This window comes from Stenella coeruleoalba (genome assembly GCF_951394435.1).
Source record: "Stenella coeruleoalba genome assembly, chromosome: 15".
Taxonomy (NCBI): Eukaryota; Metazoa; Chordata; class Mammalia; order Artiodactyla; family Delphinidae; genus Stenella; species Stenella coeruleoalba.
In genome coordinates, this window is record NC_137161.1 from 24,922,808 (window position 1) to 24,931,849 (window position 9,042).

The window sequence follows — 9,042 nt, forward strand, 5'->3', positions numbered from 1 at the left end:
CCACCCCCAATATTCAGAAGAATCACATACAATTCCTGAGATTTTTCAATCTATCTTGCTTCTGTCCTGGTCTCCCAGATGCATTTCTGCAATTGTCCAGCACATTCCCCTTTATGTTCTCCATCTGCTTCTCCAAATCCACTTCTCCATATTTTAACAGTTCTCAGTCAGATGTTTTTTTTTGCTGTTGTACCTCAAGAGTTCTTGACCATGTGGCCCAAAAACTTAGCTTTGGATCCAATCAGGAGACCCTAAGACTAAAAGAGTCCTAGCTGGAATAGAGAGGAAGATGCACAATTATGCAGGTTTCTGCATAAAGAACATAAAATTGTTCTTCAAATTGTGTTCTAAGTGATACATCATGTTTTTAAAGAGTGTTAATGGGTGGTTGTCGGTTACAGATACTGTTTTTGCCTGCACAGTATCATGTCCCCATCTTATTGACAGCAGTTCCCGACTTTCCTATGAACCTCCACTCCCATTCTTGGTCCAGCCCATAAAGAGTGTGGATGCCAAAGTTAGACTGCCTGAGTTTGAATCCTATCTCTGCCTTTTACTAGCTGTGTGACCAGGGCAAGTTCCTTAACCTCTCTATGCCTCATATAAGTAATATGGGGAATTGTCAAAGTTAGTAGAAGGAAAGAAATCATAAAGATCAGAGCAAAAATAAATGAAATAGAAACAAAGAAAACAATAGCAAAGAGCAATAAAACTAAAAGCTGGTTCTTTGAGAAGATAAACAAAATTGATAAACCTTTAGCCAGACTCATCAAGAAAAAGAGGGAGAGGACTCAAATCAATAAAATTAGAAATGAAAAAGGAGAAGTTACAACAGACACTGCAGAAATACAAAGCATCCTAAGAGACTACTACAAGCAAGTCTATGCTAATAAAATGGACAACCTGGAAGAAATGAACAAATTCTTAGAAAGGTATAACCTTCCAAGACTGAACCAGGAAGAAATAGAAAATATGAACAGACCAATCACAAGTAATGAAATTGAAACTGTGATTAAAAATCTTCCAACAAACAAAAGTCCAGGACCAGATGGCTTCACAGGTGAATTCTATCAAACATTTAGAGAAGAGCTAACACCCATCCTTCTCAAACTCTTCCAAAAAATTGCAGAAGAAGAAACACTCCCAAACTCATTCTATGAGGCCATCATCACCCCGATACCAAAACCAGACAAAGATACTACAAAAAAAGAAAATTACAGACCAATATCATTGATGAATATAGATGCAAAAATCCTCAACAAAATACTAGCAAACAGAATCCAACAACACATTAAAAGGATCATACACCATGATCAAGTGGGATTTATCCCAGGGATGCAAGGATTCTTCAGTATATGCAAGTCAACCAATGTGATATACCATATTAACAAATTGAAGAATAAAAACCATATGATCATCTCAACAGATGCAGAAAAAGCTTTTGACAAAATTCAACACCCATTTATGATAAAAACTCTCCAGAAAGTGGGCATAGAGGGAACCTACCTCAACATAATAAAGGCCATATATGACAAACCCACAGCAAACATCATTCTCAATGGTGAAACACTGAAAGCATTTCCTCTAAGATCAGGAACAAGACAAGGATGTCCACCTCACCACTATTAGTCAACATAGTTTTGGAAGTCCTAGCCACAGTAATCAGAGAAGAAAAAGAAATAAAAGGAATACAAATTGGAAAAGAAGAAGTAAAACTGTCACTGTTTGCAGATGACATGATACTATACATAGAGAATCCTAAAGATGCCACCAGAAAACTACTAGAGCTAATCAATGAATTTGGTAAAGTTGCAGGATACAAAATTAATGCACAGAAATCTCTTGCATTCCTATACACTAACAACGAAAGATCAGAAAGAGAAATTAAGGAAACAATCCCATTCACCACTGCAACAAAAAGAATAAAACACCTAGGAATAAATCTCCCTAAGGAGGTAAAAGACCTGTACTCAGAAAACTATAAGGCACTGATGAAAGAAGTTAAAGATGACACAAACAGATGGAGAGATATACTATGTTCTTGGATTGGAAGAATCAATATTGTGAAAATGACTATACTACCCAAAGCAATCTACAGATTCAATTCAATCCCTATCAAATTACCAGTGGCATTTTTAACAGAACTAGAACAAAAAACCTTAAAATTTGTATGGAGACACAAAAGACCCCAAATAGCCGAAGCAGGCTTCAGGGGAAAAAAACAGAGCTGGAGGAATCAGACTCCCTGACTTCAGACTATACTACAAAGCTACAGTAATCAAGACAATAATGGTACTGGCACAAAAACAGAAATATAGATCAATGGAACAGGATAGAAAGCCCAGAGATAAACCCACACACCTATGGTCAACTAATCTATGACAAAGGAGGCAAGGATATACAATGGAGAAAAGACAGTCTCTTCAATAAGTGGTGCTGGGAAAACTGGACAGCTACATGCAAAAGAATGAAATTGGAACACTCCCTAACACCATACACAAAAATAAAATCAAAATGGATTAGAGACATAATGTAAGACCGGACACTATAAAACTCTTAGAGGAAAATATAGGAAGAACACTCTTTGACATAAATCACAGCAAGATCTTTTTTGATCCACCTCCTAGAGTAATGGAAATAAAAACAAAAATAAACAAATGGGACCTAATGAAACTTAAAAGCTTTTGCAAAGCAAAGGAAACTACAAACAAAACAAAAAGAAAACCCTCAGAATGGGAGAAAATATTTGCAAATGAATCAACAGACAAAGGATTAATCTCCAAAATATATAAACAGCTCATGCAGCTCAATATTTAAAAAAAACAAACAACCCAATCCAAAAATGAGCAGAAGACCTAAATAGACATTTCTCCAAAGAAGACATACAGATGGCCAAGAAGCACATGAAAAGCTGCTTAACATCACTAATTATTAGAGACATGCAAATCAAAACTACAATGAGGTGTCACCTCCCACCAGTTAGAATGGCCATCATCAGAAAAATCTACAAACAACAAATGCTGGAGAGGGTGTGGAGAAAAAAGAACCCTCTTGCCCTGTTGGTGGGAATGTAAATTGATACAGCCACTATGGAGAACACTATGGAGGTTCCTTAGACAACTAAAAATAGAATTACCATGTGACCCAGCAGTCCCACTATTGGGCATATACCCAGAGAAAACCATAATTCAAAAGGACACATGCACCCCAATGTTCATTGCAGCACTATTTACCATAGCCAGGTCATGGAAGCAACCTAAATGCCCATCAACAGACGAATTGATAAAGAAGATGTGGTACATATATACAATGGAATATTACTCAGCCAAAAGAAGGAATGGAATTGGGTCATCTGTAGAGACATGGATGGATCTAGAGGCTGTCTAGAGTGAAGTAAGTCAGAAAGAGAAAAACAAATATCATATATTAACGCATATATGTGAAACCTAGAAAAATGGTACAGATAAACTGGTTTGCAGGGCAGAAATAGAGACACAGATGTAGAGAACAAATGTATGGACACCAAGAGGGGAAAGCGGTGTGGGGTGGGATTGGTGCTGTGATGAATTGGGAGATTGGGATTGACATATATACACTAATATGTATAAAATAGATAACTAATAAGAACCTGCTGTATAAAAAAATAAAATAAAACTAAAAAAAATGGATTATGGGGAATTGTGGGGAGGATTATATGAGTTAATTCACATAAGGTGTGGCTGGTGCATAGCAAACACTCACTAAATCTCAACTGTTATCACTAGTCCTGTTTAGTTCAGAATGGGCTGACCCCATTGCCCCTAGCTCTGGTGATAGCACTTGACTCAGTCCTGGCCAATCAGGACATTCCCCCCACCTCACTATGGAAGGCAGCCAATCAATCATTTGGACTGGGGGACTTGCCTGGTGGCACAGTTGTTAAGACTCTGCACTCCCAATGCAGGGGGCCCAGGTTCAATCCCTGGTCAGGGAACTAGATCCCACACGCATGCCTCAACTAAGAGTTCACATGCCACAACTAAGGAGCCCATGTGCCTCAACTAAGGAGCCCGCCTGCTGCAACTAAGACCCAGTGCAACCAAATAAATTAAAATAAATAAAAGAGCTAGAAAATGCATGGAATAATTATTTCTTAAAAAAAAAATCATTTGGATTGGTACCATGGGTTGAAACCTAATCTGGTTTCTGAAAACCTGGTCTTGCCAGTCCAAAGCTGTAAAGCAAAAGGTAGCATCAGGTTCTGGGCTGGTTCATCAGGAGAGAGAATTCTGAGTAGGGAGACTCAGGGACTATCAAATGTCATTCTGCAGGCGAGGTGCACTGTCTCTACTCTAGCCATTGGTCAGACACCATGAAAATACTTGTGTTATGCCATTATTTTGGTGGACCCCAATGAACCACGCTTCCCATTAGCCATGCTCTTTTTTTTGTTTTTTTGTCTGCGTTGGGTCTTCGTTGCTGTGCGCAGGCTTCCTCTAGTTGCCGCAAGTGGGGGCGACTCTTCGTTGTGGTGTGCAGGCTTCTCATTGCGGTGGTTTCTCTTTGCTGCGGAGCCCAGGCTCTAGGCACGTGCACTTCAGTAGTTGTGGCTCAGAGGCTCTAGAGCACAGGCTCAGTAGTTGTGGTGCATGGGCTTAGCTGCTCAGCGGCATGTGGGATCTTCCCAGACCAGGGCTCAAACCCGTGTCCCATGCATTGGCAGGCGGATTCTTAACCACTGCACCACCAGGGAAGTCCCTAGCCATGCTCTTATGTAATCTCCTCTTGGGCTTGGCCATGTGACACACTTTGGCCAATAGGACATCAGCAAGCATGACACAAGCAGAGACAATAAATGCTTGCATGCTGGCTTGTCCTCTTGGAATGCTCGTTCTTGGGAGCCCTGAACAACCATCTACGAAGTGTGGCTGGAGAGACCACATGGAGAGAATCAGAATCCCAGCCATCAACCTACCTGCCAGCTGAATGCAACCACAAGAGTGATCACCAGCAATATCAGTAGAAAAACCACTCACCTAAGCCCAGCCCAGATTGCACAATCACAAGCAAAATAAATGGTTGTTTTAAACCATTAAGTGTTGGGGTGCTTTTTAACTTAGCAATAGACAATCAAAACAGCAATCATGGGAATTCCTTGGCAGTCCAGTGGTTAGGACTCCATGCTTTCACTGCTGAGGGCGAGGGCTTGATCCCTGGTCCGGGAACTAGGATCCCGCAAGCCGCGGGGCGTAGCCAACAAAACAAAACAAAATAGCAATCATGTTTAATAAACTTTCCTAGCTCCACAGAGTCCTCAAAGCCTTCTCACATCTAAGAGAGTGTGATTCCTGTTCCCCTGTTAGGAAAGCTGAAGCCCGAGGAGGAAAGCGACAGCCCCAGCCAAGCAGAGGCAGAGTTGCCACGCTCATCCGCTTCGTAATCAGCTCCTTCTACAGCATTTCCCACTGCGCATGAAAAAACCTTATAAACAGCAGCAGAAGGAAGTGTTGTGTAGAAGGAGCATTGGCCTGGGAGTCACAGTGGCCCAGTCTGAAGTTGGCCGTTGCCTTGCTGTATGAGCTTAGACAGCTCGAACTGCTTCTGTTTCCCCTCTGAGCCTCAGTCTTTCCAATGGTTCAGTGAGGGAGAAACAAACTCAGAAGTTCACAGGACCTGGGCGATAACAGACAAGGGAAGCAGGCAGGGGCGGGGGGTGGGGGTGTGCAGGGTGGGGGGGAGCTGTGTTAGTGGGTGAGCACATGCCCATCTAAGGGAGGTCGTGGCTACCCAGCTCCAGCTGGGCCCAGCATGGCCAGATAGCCTGGTTATGTTTTCCTTAGAGAGATAGGAAATATAGGTTATGAAGCAAAGTTTTCCAATGTTAAAATATTATGAATTCAATTGAATTTTTAATGTTGTGTAGGACCAAAAATTACATCCATTTAGCCTTCAGGCTACTGTTTTGAAACCTTTGACCAAATAATTTCAAAATGTCCTTCCAGAGTTTACACTGGCATCAAAGAAGTATTCCTACCTATCCTCCTCTGCCCTACACACACAGAGCAGCTCCTTCTATCCCACTCAGCTCATAGAGCCTGAGTAACAGCGAAACCTTGGGTGTGGCCACCATCTTTCTCTCCATGGACTCCAGCCCTCTCACCCTTCTGACTATAGGGAAAGGGGTGCAGAGATCCAGCCTCAAATGCCTAAAGTTGACAGGGCCTCATGGAGGGCCAAGAGTGGAAGGGAAGTAACACCTATTAAGCCCCTACTTTGTGTCAGGCATTGTGGTAGACTCTTTATAGCATCACCTAGTGGTGAAGAGCCCAGGCCCTCCAGTCATACACACCTGGGTTTGAATCCTGGCTCTGACACTTGTAAGCTTGGGCTTGTCCCTCTCCTGGCCTCAGTTTACACATCTGTAAAACAGAAATCATCATGTTTCCAGTTTCTCAAGGCTTTGGTGGGGATTAAATAAGAAACTGTATATTTGGCAGATATTGTGAATTGGCTACCCCCAAATTCTTTACAACCTCCCTTGCCATGAAGGCTGGCCTGGTGTTCTAGGCTTCCTAGCAGGTAGGGTTGCACGAACAACCCAGATGACAGAGTTTTGGCCAATGATATGCAAGTGGAAGTTGCTTGGTGTGACTTACCAGAAACATTTTTTTTAATATTTATTTATTTTTTTTTATTTATTCATTTGGCTGTGTTGGGTCTTAGCTGCAGCATGCAGGATCTAGTTCCCTGACCAGGGATCAAACCCGGGGCCCCTGCATTGGGAGCGTGGAGTCTTAGCCACTGGACTGCCAAGGAAGTCCCAGAAAAGTTTTTTTAAAAAGACAGGCTCAACTGACATTCTTCAGCCTTTTGCGCTTCCCCTCACGTTCTGCCTGGAACAGAGACGTGATGGACAGAGGAACAGCAGCCATCTTGAAATCTTGGGAACAGAGGTTGACCTGATAAGAATGTTAAAGCGGAAAGATGGAAAGAGCCTGGATTCCTCCAGACTTCTTATGTTAGATAAATAAAACTCCATAAAATGTATGTGCCACGGTTACTTTTCATCTATGCTACTTGTTGTCAAGCACATTTCTGACTCACACAATATAATACCTGGTTCACTGCAATACTCAATAAATATTAGCTGTTGTTATTTTGCCTATGTTACTTTTCATAATCATAACCATGGGTGGTTATGCTGCGGGTGTTATCACCCTCAGTTTAGAAGTGGAGAAATTCAAACTTCCTCCCAGAATGGGTTGTAAAATTTCAGCGAGATGGGTAGCCATAATGACAGCAAACATTTATCCTTGCTCACTATCTTGCTGGCACAGTTCTAAGTACTTCACATATATAAACTCAGTTACTTCCTACAGCAAACCTGGAGGAAAACATTTTTATTCCCACTTGAAAGATGAGGAAACAGAGTCAGAGAGGTTAAGAGATTTGCAAGGTCATATAGCTAGCCAGCACTAGATTCAGGATTCGAACTCTGCAGTCTTAGGACAGTGTCTGGCATCTGTGTGTGTGTGTGTGTGTGTGTGTGTTTAATTAGAAAAAAAGAGTGCAGCTCATAGATGTTAAGTGACTTGTCTAAAGCCATACAGCCAGAAAGAGGTGGCTGAACCCAGGATTTGGACCCAAGTCTGGCTGACTCCAGACCCATATCATTAAGGGAATCCCTGTGGGTGAAGAAGTGTGTGGCCTGCCATGTTGGGTTTTGTTGGGTTTTTTTGTTTTTCTTACTGGAATTTTTATTTCTTTTTTTTCTTTGAATTTTTGAATTTTATTTAATGTATTTTTTATACAGCAGGTTCTTATTAGTTATCTATTTTATACATATTAGTGTATACATGTCAATCCCTATCTCCCAATTCATCACACCACCACCCCTCCCTGCCACTTTCTCCCCTTGGTGTCCATACATTTGTTCTCTAGCGGCCTGCCATGTTGAAGAGTCACATATGTTTTCACTATGAGGCAAGGCTTTGCAGAAGGAAAAGCCTAGAGCCATGTTCAAGGCTGCTGCCCTATCCAGATGAAGAATCTGAGGCTCAGAGACAGAACACAACTCACCCAAGTTCGTCCAGCTAAGAGGGCAGTGATGGGCCAGGAATCCAGCTCTACTCCATGACTGTGGGGACTAAGGGATCCGAGGAGATCTGTTCATCCCTGATCGCAATGAGCCTTGGAGACAGAAATGTAGCGGCAGCAAGGGACAACCTAGACATTACTTGTATTAATTAAGAGGGCATTAAATTGAAGGGACACACGCAGGCCATCAGTTACCAGCTTGTGCTCTGACGGCCTCACCATTCTCTATGAGTCCAGCTGGGCTTGTGTGGGGTGCAGAGAGCTGCCCCTCACACCCTGGCTCTCTACTAAAGTGCTTAATTGTCTGAGAAAAAATACCAGCACTCCTGCCCACCTCTGGGTGAAGTTGCAATAAACTAATTGAAATTAACTGGCTTGGATCTCAGAAGGGAAGGGGCCACTGGTAGGGAACTATAGAGCACACATTCATTCAACAAATATTTGTTCAGCATCTTATGTGCCAGGCACAGTGCTATGAGCTATGAATATGGCAACAATCAAAGCAGGTAAAGGTCCCGTCCTCATGGAGATCATATTTGTGGGAGGATTGAAATCTACCCTCTACAACTCATAGGTGCAAAAAAAGTATAGGTTCTTTACTTTTTATAAGTGACAGGTTTTTTTTTTTCTTGTGCCTCCCCTATCTATTATTGAGAGAGAAAAATATAAACCTGATTATTAACAGTAACTTAGTCTCTTCCAGTCTAAAACCATCTCACATAAGTTAGTGCTTAGTATCTTTTGAGTAAAATGTTCACCTTTCTGTGCCTTCACCCCTTCCTCTACTCAAGATCGTGTCTGGGTGTTGGCCAATCCACATATGGATCCTTGTGCTGTCCTTGGACTGTTACCTAAGAGGCCAGGGGACAGCACATGGACCTATATGTGGACCACCCTCCCCTCCCCCCTGATTCAGTGATAGGGTAGGAAACCCCAGGATATCTTGGTTTAGAGGAAGGAAAACCC